Here is a 12,948-nt window from a genome sequence, read left to right on the forward strand (position 1 = left end):
AGGGACCCCCGGGGGGTGGGTGGGTGGGTCGGTCCATAAATATATTCCCTTAAAGATCCATCTGTTTCAAATGATAACAATGTTTTGGCAGCTACTTATTCAGCCAATGGTGCACGTATAATTGTCACATTTCACTAGTCAATAGCTGGAAGTATTATATTGTATATTTCATTCCAATATTTGAAGTATTTAGTTTGATTTTGATTTAAATATCAATATCTAGATCATAACTACAGTTTCCGCACGCTCATTAAAGTGCCCTCATCCTCTAAGAATCAATAAATCCATAGCAATAAGTTGAAAACCATCGGTAAAGCAATAGTTTCTAGACACATAATATTTTGGCTATAATTTTGGAACTAATAGCATTCAACATCTATGGGAGAACAATATTTATGTATACATGTGATAATATCTGTAAATCCACTTTATTTGTACAGACATATTACTTTTGGGCAACCAGGAAGGTTCAATATGGAATACTGAAAAGTAATTAACAGTTGTACAATCTTGTAACTCTCCCACTCTTTCTCTCTCTGTCTGCCTGCCTGTCTAAAGGTAGGCCCTCCCTCACCCCCTCATGAAGACACCTTCCCATCTGCGTTACAATGCCCCCCCCCCCCCCCCACAGAATAGCTTTGCCTTTAATGCCCCACTCTGGCGTCGTTTTGAGTACTCGTCGTTAACGATTGTTCATGGTTATAGGTGGGAGGCAAGGTCCTCCACTATCGGTCTCTGTGAAATAGTTCGTTGCTCCGTCTCGTCTGTTCCGCTCGGTGGGGCCCAGCCAAGATGGCCCTGTCTGCTGCAGTGTAGAAAACTGGTGCTGTTGCGCGAGCAAGCGCGTGCGCAGCGCCCGCTTCTGTTTCGGCGGTGGGGCCAGAAGTTTAGTGCCCCAAAGCTCTTCTCATTGGCTGATTTGTAGAAAGGGCGGGGTTTACGGCGGGAGCCGATCAGATCTTGCTAGCTAGCTAACGTAGTTACTGATACAGTTACAGTAAATAACAACAAATGGACGTTTTATTCATTAAATGATGAATCGTGTTGAGTATCTGTCTCATGTGAGATTTAGCACTTGAACAGAAGTTGGAGATAAAACGTTTGGGACCACATCGCCTGACAGATTTAATCATTATTCAAGAGGGAAAGGACAAGAATAGATTGTTCAACCAGGAGTGGTTCAAGCGGAAAAAAATGCTTGTGTTTCACCTCAGCCACACAAAGGAGACCAGACAGCACTGTCCTTAAAGCACAGGTAATTACCATCTTAGCCCAAACGTACTTAAATTTTCACCCAGGATTATCCAGGTCTGAATAGGCAACCACTCTATCAGGCTAGATTCATTGTTAATTGTACAGTATGGTGGCCTGCAAACAATACAACTTAAACCATACTTCTTTTTTTGGTATATTGTGAGTGGTGGCTTTGTATATTGATTGCTGTGTAAAGGGTGTGCGCCGTTGTGTTTTTATTGTTGCCACGTTGTTGTTTTCTTGAGTTTTGATATTGTGAGATCTAATATATGTCTTCAGATTCGCGTTTGAGTTATGACTTGCTACTGTTTTTGTTGTGATGGTAGTAATATGTGGTATTTCTGGATTGCGTTATAATATTTTCCTGCATGGGCCTCACCAGAGTTTCCAAACCAAAATCGCCACTGGTAAACTGCCAGTTTACAGATTCATTCAGGGTCCCAGACTCTGAATTTTCTGAGTCGAATCAGATCTGCCTTTTCAGTCCAGAGATTTGACTATTCGGCGGGGTTTGTTTACCGGCGTTGCTATGGTGACCTAAATTATTATAAGCAACTGAAAACGACGCCGGTTTGAAACTAAAACTGTGATTCTGAAAAAAGTATAAATGCTATCAAAATTCCGTTTGGATAGTATTGAAGATACAAGTGTGTATATTTGTTTAATGGTTTGAACGATGGTAAACGGTTGAAAAAGGAATGAGTTACGATGTCTAGAAGTAGGTGTATCAGAATGGGCTGACGTCTTCAATGAAAACAGCTGAAAACGAAGCGTAAGTGCCCGTCTCGGGAATAAATGCAGAGACCTTGTTAATTGTCACCGGCTGCCGTTGTATTCCCTGTGCACGAGGGCTACTGCATCTGCTGATCACCACAGCAGTGGGCGCTACAGAAGCGCCAAGTGCCATTCAGGCTTACATGGGGATCAGATATGATCCGATGGAAGTAAACGATACATCACCTGAGGGGCCCGACCCTATCCAGCTGTAATATGTAAAATAGTCAACACCTATACTGTTCTAGTAGAATCGCCTGTATATAATGTGGGATCCCGCTCTCCCGTGGGTCAGAATCTCGGAATAAATCACTGGGTCTTGTATAGGGTAAGCCGCACTCGGCATTTAATTGTTCACAAAACAGAATAACGCATGCATACGACTTTTAGGGTCTCCGTGAGCCTCTAAATGGTGCGCTGGTTCGGCTATGCTCTCCAGGTCGCTGTCGCTCGTCTTCTGCCCCCGGATGCCGCATGTCGGCTCCTTATATGGTGGCTTCCGGGTCTCGTCCTCTCCACCGCCGGCTGTTTGCACTCACGTCCATTAGCGTGCCCTAAGGGAGGCTCTTTGTCGCCGGCTAGTGGATGGCGGTGGTATATGCCATCCAGCACGAACCCTCGGGCCCGTCCGGGCCGAGGTTTGAGGGGCGGGATGCCACACTCCCCCACCGTTTGTTCAGGCCTCCGGTAGCCGGGGAATCCACCCAGGCAAGCGTCCCGTCGTGACAGGGCGTCGGCGTTGGCGTGCTCTCGGCCCGGTCGGTGGTCCACCTTGAATCTAAAGTCCTGAAGGGCCAGGAACCATCGGGTCACTCGGGCATTCGTGTTCTTGGCGCCTGCCATCCACTTTAGTGGCGCGTGGTCGGTGACCAGAGTGAACTCCCGCCCTAGGAGGTAGTACCTCAGCTTATCGAGGCTCCACTTGATGGCGAGGGCCTCTTTTTCTACTGTCGAGTAGTTTCGCTCGTTCGGCAGTAGTTTCCGGCTGATGTACATGATTGGGTGCTCCTCTCCTACCCGGACCTGGGACAGGACACCCCCCAACCCGACCTCAGAGGCGTCCGTGTGCACTAACAGAGGGGAAGCAAAGTCAGGGGTTATGAGTAGTGGCTCCGCGCATAAAGCTTCGCGGAGCGTCCCAAAGGCCTGGTCAGCCGCCTCGGACCAGGTGATCCGATCCGGCAGGGCCTTCCGGGTCAGGTCGTTCAGGGGGCTGGCCAGCGTGGCGAACCCGGGTATAAATCGCTGGTAGTATCCCACCAGCCCTAGAAACGACTTCACCTGTTTCTTGGTGCGGGGTTCGGGCCATCCCCTGATGGCGGCCACCTTACTCTCCTGGGGCCTGATGGTCCCCCGTCCCACCTGGTACCCCAGGTACGCAGTCTCCTCCTGTCCGAGCCTGCACTTGGCCGGGTTGGCCGTGAGGCCCGCCTTCCGCAGCTCCCCTAGCACCGCCCTCAGCTGGCGGAGGTGGACATCCCAGCTGTGGCTATATATAATGATGTCATCTATGTAGGCCGCCGCGTAGTCCCGGTGGGGCCTCAGGATCTGGTCCATCATGCGTTGGAAGGTGGCTGGCGCTCCATGTACTCCAAAGGGGAGGACGGTGTACTGGTAGAGCCCCCCTGGAGTTGAGAACGCCGTTTTCTCCCGGGCCGCCCGGGTCAACGGTACCTGCCAATATCCCTTGGTTAGGTCCAGGGTCGAAAGATACCGGGCTGGACCCAGGCGTTCGATCAACTCGTCCACCCGGGGCATGGGGTAGGCGTCGAACTCGGACGCCTCATTCAGCCTCCGGAAGTCGTTGCAGAACCGGTGCGATCCATCTGGCTTTGGTACGAGGACCACCGGGCTGGACCAGGCACTGCGCGACTCTTCGATGACGCTGAGCTGTAGCATTCGGCGGACTTCGGCCTGGATGGCCTCTCTCCGGGCCTCCGGTATCCTGTAGGGTGGAACTCTCACTTTCACCCCCGGCGCCGTCCGGATGTCATGATGGGCGACTGTGGTCCTCCCTGGAAGCTCGGAAAACACGTCCCGGTGCTGCATGACGAGGTCGTCCAGGTCTCGCTTTTGGGCTGGGCTGAGGTCCTCACCCATCGGAACCTCCGGGATCTCCTGTCGGGCCGCCAGCGCCAGGGGGGCGGGGTCAGGGGGTTCCCTTCCCCCTCGCCACTGTTTCAATATGTTGATATGATAGAGCTGGGTGGGCTTCCGCCTCCCCGGTTGTCTAACCCGGTAGTTCACTTCTCCCACCCGTTCAACCACCTCATAAGGTCCCTGCCATTTGGCCAGGAATTTGCATTCAGCTGTGGGGACCAGGACCAGGACCAACTCTCCAGGATGGAGGGTACGCAGCTGGGCTCCCCGGTTGTAGACCCTCGCTTGGACCTGCTGGGCTTGCCGGAGGTGTTCTCGGACGATGGGCCATGGGCCATGCGGTCCCTCACCTGCTCTACGTGGTCCAGGGTGGTGCGGTGGGGTGACGGCTGGCTCTCCCATGCTTCCTTGGCGATGTCCAAGATGCCGCGGGGCCTCCGTCCGTACAGCAGCTCAAACGGTGAAAATCCGATGGATGCCTGGGTCACCTCCCGGACTGCGAAAAGCACATGGGGTAATAGCTGGTCCCAGTTCTTACCATCTATAGCCATGGCCTTCTTCAGCATTTGTTTTAATGTCCGGTTAAAGCGTTCCACCAAGCCATCGGTCTGGGGGTGGTAGACGGAGGTCCGGAGCTGCTTCACCTGCAGGAAACTGAGTAATTCCTTCATTACCCGGGACATGAAGCATGAGCCTTGATCGGTTAATACCTCCTTGGCTATCCCCACCCGGCTAAACAGGAGCATCAGCTCCCGGGCGACTGCCTTCGCGGTGGCTGCGCGCAGGGGTAGGGCCTCGGGGTACCGGGTGGCGTAGTCCACTAGGACCAGGATATATCGATGACCCCGGCTGGTCTTGGGGAGGGGCCCCACAATGTCCATAGCTATCCGCTCAAAAGGAGTCTCTATTATTGGCATGGGAATAAGGGGGCTTCTGACTGTGGCCCTAGGTGCTACCCTCTGACACTCGGGGCACCCCAGACAATGGCGCTCCACGTCCCTTTTTACCCCCGGCCAATAAAACCGCGCGAGGACCCGCTCTTGGGTCTTGTCCATGCCCAGATGGGCTCCTAGGAGGTGGGTGTGGGCCATAAACAGTACCTTGCTCACATACGCCCGGGGAACCACCAATTGCTCCCTTACTCCCTCCTCTCCTTCCACTACTCTATATAATAGCCCCCTCCTCGTGCTAAAATGTGGGTGCAACGTGTGACTCACCGAGTCCCGGGCCTGACCGTCGTGGGCCACCACATGGCTCCAAGCGTGTTTCAGGGCCTCGTCTTGGAGCTGGGCGCTGGCGCCTACCTCCTTCTCCGGAAGGAAATCGGAAAACTCGGTGAGGGGGGAGCTCTCCGGGTCCTCCGGGGGGTTGGTTTGCTCGGACGCTGTAAGGGTGTCCTGGGTGCCGGGTTGGGGTCCCGGTGATCCGGGTTGGGAGGGTCCGTCCCCCTCGGACTCCTGGTCCTCTGCCGTCGATTCCCTGAGGGACGACGGGCGCCGTGTGGCCCCGTACGCCTGCCGAGCTCTCCTCGCCCCCCGGCGGGGAGGTTCTCTCCTGTTCCGGAGTTCTCGCGTTGGGTCCCACAGCCGGTTAAATATTGGGCAGTCCCTCCCAATCAAGAGCGGAACCGGGAGGTGGGGTACAATCCCCGCCCGTGCTGTAAACACACCCTGTGGTGTACGTACGACCACATGGCATGTTTTATAGGTCCGTACATCCCCATGCACGCAGGCCACGTCCATGGGATCCCCCTCCCTCCCTCCCGCCAAGTCGGGACGGAGGAGGGTGACCACGCTGCCGGTGTCCAATATGGCCTGCGTGTCTAGGTTCATCACCCTTGCCGGTATGGTCGGGCTCTGGGGCGTCGTCTGTGTCCAGCAGGTGGCCAGCAAGCAGGGCCGGTCCCCCCCCCCGGTCCGCGTAGGCCGACGGCATTGACACGTCCTGCTTTCCAGGGCAGTAGCGCGCTATATGTCCGGGCTGATCACACTCGTAACAGCGTCTCCGTTCGCGACTCTCCGGGGTTACGAGCGGTGCAGCTGCGGGAGGCCCGGTCGTGGGTCCCCGTCGGTCTCGGCGGGTCTCAGCGGGTCGTGGGGTGGTGTAGGTCCGGTTGCTCAGCCGCTGGGCCACCTGCCAGTTCTCCAGCTGCCTGACCAGGTCATCTATGGTGACGGGGTGGTGGTGGGCCAGTACCCTGCAGGCATCCGGCGGTAGATGGCGTATGGAGTGGTCTATAATTACCCTATCTATAGGGCTGGGTCCTTCTCCGGAGGTTAGCCACCTCTTCACCAACCACAAATCGAATCGCCAGTCGTGGATACGTTGCGCGCGGGCCGCGAGGTTATGTCCGTAGTACGCCAGGATTGCCTGTTTGAGGGCGGGGTACTGCCTGGCGGCCTCCGCTGACAGGTCTTGGCTCGCCTGCTGGGCAGGACCAGTGAGAAAGGGAGCCACGATGTGGGCCCACTGCTCCACTGGCCAGTTCTCCCTCTGGGCCGTCCGCTCAAAGGTCTCGAGATAAGCCTCCACGTCATCGTCGGGCCCGAGCTTGGTGAGTCGGCTGGTCGGGGCGTCCCGGACTGCGTGTTGCGTGAGCCGTAACACGGCTTCGCGGAGCAGGGCGAAGTTCTCCGCCGTCTCCCGCTGTGTAGCCGCAGCAGCCGCCGCGGCTCCATCCGGGTTCTGCATTCCGGTTGGGTAGTTCGCCTTACCGGGGGTTCGTAGTGGGTTCTTCTTAGGCTTGTATTCTCCACCATATGTGGGATCCCGCTCTCCCGTGGGTCAGAATCTCGGAATAAATCACTGGGTCTTGTATAGGGTAAGCCGCACTCGGCATTTAATTGTTCACAAAACAGAATAACGCATGCATACGACTTTTAGGGTCTCCGTGAGCCTCTAAATGGTGCGCTGGTTCGGCTATGCTCTCCAGGTCGCTGTCGCTCGTCTTCTGCCCCCGGATGCCGCATGCCGGCTCCTTATATGGTGGCTTCCGGGTCTCGTCCTCTCCACCGCCGGCTGTTTGCACTCACGTCCATTAGCGTGCCCTAAGGGAGGCTCTTTGTCGCCGGCTAGTGGATGGCGGTGGTATATGCCATCCAGCACGAACCCTCGGGCCCGTCCGGGCCGAGGTTTGAGGGGCGGGATGCCACAATAAGATAATCAATATCCCGGATTTACTTGAATAACAAATTTTAAAACAACCATACCAGACTATGTTTGTTATTGTGTAGTGTTGCTTGGTTGCGAGTACAACCAGTTATTTCTGAATCGCTGCATTGATAATGGTACTGTTGATCTTCTTTGAGACGGTTGTTTACAGGCCACCTGTTGCTAACACGACGACGACGGAGAACCTGTTTGGAGGCTCCCATGATGTAAAAGTAACCTCTCTGTGAGCTGAGCCCTTGACAAGGAGGGACGAGTCTTGGGTTCATGAATTACAGGCCCGACGGCGACAGAATACACCAATACACGAAGATCACCTGAACCACCCAAATCCATGCTAGCCTATCAATAATTTTGAATTTTAAAAATGTTGTTATGACAACAAATTTTTTACTTTACTTTTGCACATGTTGAACATTTTATGACCTTGTTGCACATAGCCAAAAGTATTAGCTCAGGATTTTTTATGGATACTTTTGTTTGTGTGCTGATTGACCATATGATTGTATGATAACAAGATTATCTTCATTTATATGTTCATTGTTGTATTGTTAAATAATGACCTGTATTTCTAATGAGACCCACAATGTGAATACCGTTTCAGTATTATCGGGAACGCGTAGTGGTTTTTCTCTATTCGATAGAGTTTCTCCCACACGGTTGATGGTGTTGATGATTTTTCTTACTTTGATTATGTTTTCGGTGTGGTAAATGGTGTTTATGATTTAAAATATTATTGTATGGTCATCTGAGATGACCAAGGAGGGATTGTTACGTATTTTAAGAATCTAAGCTACCCACACATAGACCCAATTAAGCAGAACCAAACATTTAAGCCGTAAATACTATACATAGCCACAAGGGGAGCAAGACCTTATTGGAGGCTGCTCCAGCCAGGTTCTCACTCACTCACGGACACATACATGCAATGATATCACATAGAGCAGACGCATAGTGATCCAAGAGAAAAGCGCACCCAGAGGTCCCTTTCGGATTCTTTTTTTTTTTTTTATGAATTATGGGGCAAATGGAGCTGTAAAGGAATGATTTGTGCACACAACTAAGTAAAAAAACCCAAGCAATAAAAACAAAACATGCGACATGCAGTGAGGCGGTAATCATGGTGATGCTGATAAAGGAATGAATGGGTTACAGCCATAAATAACCAAGAGATAATGTTAGTCGACAGAGATGTTAGGGTCAGCGCAAGGGGTTAAAATGTAGGGTTATAATAAACTCCCTGGAACAATCAAAAAACCCAAGCAATAAACAGCACACAAAGAGAAAACAAAACATGCGGCATACAGAAAACCACCACCAAATAAAATAACATACTTACTATATACATACTCACAACTAAATGATTGGACCAGTCTGGGAAAAAAAATATTCTAATTAAATTTTTTGTAGCGTGACTGCTGGGCTAGATGGAGGCTGACGGCCTCCTCCTTGGGAATTTGTTGGAAGGATTTGGCGATGGGGGCGGGTGCACAGGCTGACAAATTTGCGCTAACCTCTTGAAGAGCCTTGGGTGAATCCATGTAACTCTCCCGAAGGGCCTCGATTAATGACGTTGCATAACCTGCAGACATAATAATGATAAAATACTGTATAAAGATCGATGTCACAGATGTCTTGTGCGCAAATGTCAAAATATGATAGAACTGCATGACACTGCCTACCGTATGAGGCCTTCTCTTTGATGGGAACAACTACCCAGGCACCTTTTCTGAAACGTGGATATCGCACGCTATACATCTCCAAACCATCGCTTCTTCGTGCGGTCTCTCTGTTCGCATTCCAGTTGTAATGCAGCGCCGCTAAGAGAAGCCTACAGAATAACACATTTGAGAACACTTTCGAAACCTGGTGTATGTATGATAAAATACGGCATTGTTATTCCATTGGACAGCACTGACATGCTAAACATGCCATGGTATGAAAACCCAGTGTGCTTGGGTGCGAAGTGCAGGATCAGGGAGTGGAAGGCTTCAAGGGAGTAAGTCTGGTGCTGCGGAGACAGCTGTCGAACATCCTTCAGTAAGGATGTCCTTGTGATGATACCCTCCAGTTTTACTGCTGCCATTGAGCCTGCAAGAGACCAAGATAGGTAGGCACTAGTGATGCACGGGTTACCCAATTACCCGCGGGCCCCCGCGGGCCGGGTGGGTTGGGTAGCAGTTTTCTCTAAGTATCGCGGGTTCGGGTGGGGCGGGTCAAAAAAGTCAAAACCCGCAACCCCGCATTTGTTAACAGTTCTTCAATAAATAATTGCGTAAAGCTGTCGTTGTTGTTGTTGTTTGATGTAGACCTGCCGTTGAAGTTTCACAATAATGCGAATTTAGCGCAAATCCTTCTCATTTAGTTACGTGTTAAATTAGGCAAAAAGGCAAATTTCCACCGGAATCGGCACGGAAGCGCCACGGCAGCGAAGCGGCTGTGTTCCGTACTGCAATCCCCACTGGAAGCGGCACGGCCACGTTCCGACAGATGGCTCAAGACGTGCATAATTATAATAAGTGTTCATACAATATTATTCACAAGTTATATTCAAACCATATATATTATAATATACATTATAATATATATATGTATACATAGGCCTACCTTATAATCAACCATACACATTACCCATTAAATACGGTAGACCTATGATTTGTAGATGTCATGGCAACGTCCACTCGCGACACTGGACTTGCGAGGTATCGACGCAGACTTTCAATTCTTCTTTGCCACTGATTAACTATTGATACCATACCATAGATAGACTGTATAATTTTACAATACCCTGTGAATTGCATAAGGATCGATGTGAGCGCAAAGGCAAACTGATTGGCTGTAGTCGTGTTCTGAGACACGGCAGCGAACCGGCAACTTTCAGAAATAGAAGAGGCAAGTATCGTAAACGAAGTGCCGGTTTGGGGACGGTTCCGTGCCGTGCCGGTGCCGTATCCAGTGGAATAGCCTACGTTCACTTTAATGGTTTCTATTATTTTCGGCGAGCGATTCGCTGCCGTGCCGCTTCCGTGCCGATTCCAGTGGAAATTGGCCTTTAGCCTCAGCCCCAGGCTTTTTATTTTATTTGTTGTTATTATTATTTTTATTTTTTTGCGGGTCAAATTGTGAGGGTCGGGCGGGCCGCTTCAGAATTCCCCACGGGTCGGGCGGGGCGGTTTGGAAAATGTATTGGGTCGGGTTGGGGCGGGTGTTAAAAAAACGCCCTCTCGCGCATCACTAGTAGGCACACACACAGTAGACATACAAATAGACCGATTTTTTTTCTCCAGTGGAAACACACGTGAAATTGTCCTGCATATGAATTATAGCAAACATATTTACAGTAAACAGAATGTTATGAGATCCCCAGAGTATGAAATAAAGATTTACCGTGAGACCTTCCAAGGGGCTTCAAAATACACTGTGTCCCAGTGTCACAAGTGTAGTAGGGCAAGGGGTCCTCTACCGTAGCAGCATTGACACTGTCCGTGGTCTCACACGGTGAGGCATCTGTCAACATCTTGCGTAAATAAATTAGCGTCAGCGACACGGTCAGGTCTAAATACATATGAAAGAGGACCGTAATAGTCACTTTCCATCAGGAAAAGGGCAATTAAATCCATCAACTAAATCAAACACACACACACTGTTGTGAAAGCCGCTTGATGAGCGCCAGTGATCCAAACACTAGCCATGGCGCTTTCTAGTTAGATATGACAAGCTTTTGGACATTTACTTCAGGACAATTTTGTTTTGGTTCATATTCATGAATCACGAAATATGCTTTTCTAATGTCAGACTGATCATGAGTCATGACTGTAGTGGAGGCGGTGTCAAAGGGAATACGGTATATAGTATACACAGGGCTAGCTAACGCACAGCTTGTAAACATTAGCATGAGGCTTACCATAGCCAGCTCTCGCTTGCGGCTGGGGCACTGATCTTGGTGCCTCTCGGTCTCGGGGCAGGGCAGGCAGAGAGATGCGTGTACACAGAAGGCACGGCGTTCGGAATAAGCTGTGCCAGCCTCTTTAACCCGAGAGATACCATCCTGACATCCCCTTGGTCGTAATCCTCCTCCGTGAAATGAGCGCTGCAGACCTTGGAGTTCTTTGTGACCGAGGGAATAGAAAAATCTGCCCGTCTAACGTGGACAAACTGTACCCACTGTCTGAGGGTTGCCTTGTCCTTTGGAAAGGCATGGTCCCTGTGTCCTGTTTTGCTAGAGTTATTACACCCAGCACAAACACAGTTGTACACCATTCTAAATCTACACCTACCTACCCACCTACCTAACTCGCTATGCTATGCTATGCTATCTGTCTGTCTGTCTCCCTATCTCTCGGTCTATATCTATATCGGTCTATATATCTATCTATGCTGTCTATCTATATGTCTATCCATCTAGGCTATCTATATATGTATCTATGTATTTATCTCTTACTTATCTCTCTCGTACTCTCTACTCTCAATGGGTCTCGAAGGGCTACGTCTGTCGTCTCCCTACCGTGACGTCATGCAACGTCTTCCGGGAGAAATTAGAAGCTATCGCAAACCGCTCCAATATGACCCACTTTTTCGTATTAAATTCCGTTTTGTGATACCCAACAACATTAAATACAATAGGTAACCATTAAAATGTTTATTACCAACAAGCAAATTGCGCAAATTCGAAAAAAATAAAACCTGCACCATGGCCTTTAAGTGTTCGATCCTGCTTCCTAGTGGCTATGTGAGGGTAATGCAGCTTGTGTGTTAGATCCTGCTTCCTAATGGCTATCTGGGGGCAGCTTATGTGCTTAAAATACGTAAAAATCCCTCCTTGGCCATCTCAGATGGCCATAATATAAGATTTTTAAGTCATAAGCACCATTTACCACACCGAGGACATAGTCAAAGTAGGAAAATCATCAACACCACCAACCGAAGTGGAAAAACTCCATAGGGGAGATAAACCACAACGCGTCCCCCTAATACTGAGACGGCATTCACCTTGGTGGGTCTCATAGGAAATACAGGTCATTGTCAACAATACAACAATAAGCATATGGATAAAAGGGGAGCTTGTCTATGTTCCCCGGGTCCTTTGTTTCCCGGGTCCTATGTTCCCCTCTTTGTATGAGACTGGGGAACATAGGACCCTTTTTTAAAAAAAAGGGTTTGCAGCATTCTTCAAGGAAAGTGGTCAAATCCGGATATCTTTTTAGGTTACTTTATTTGTTAAAGTATTTCGGTATGGTAACTATGGAGCAAAAGGAGAGGAAGCGTGTTGAACACGTGTGAGAGAGAGAGAGGGTGAGCTACTTCGAGCCACGGGCAAAGGCCCATGTCTCTCTGCGGGTGTGTACCTATCGTCTCTGGCCTCTCCACTTCGAATCACCCGCTAGAGGCAGTGTTGCCAACTCTTCAGGAAGGAAAGTAGCTATTGGCTCTCCTAAAAGTCGTTAGAAGTTGCTAGATGACGTCATCGCCTAATTTGCATAACTGGACGTATAAAAAAACAACTCAATTTTCTTTTTTTCTTGGTCCCAATTTTGTTTACCATGAATGGCAGCGTTGTTTGAGCTGACCTATAAGGCTTTGCCTTTTGAATATGCTTTTGTGTTGAACTGTGTTTCTTCACATCACTGAGTTTGGCACAGAAATCGACCTTGC

This window comes from Gadus chalcogrammus, chromosome 13 (assembly GCF_026213295.1).
Source record: "Gadus chalcogrammus isolate NIFS_2021 chromosome 13, NIFS_Gcha_1.0, whole genome shotgun sequence".
NCBI lineage: Eukaryota > Metazoa > Chordata > Actinopteri > Gadiformes > Gadidae > Gadus > Gadus chalcogrammus.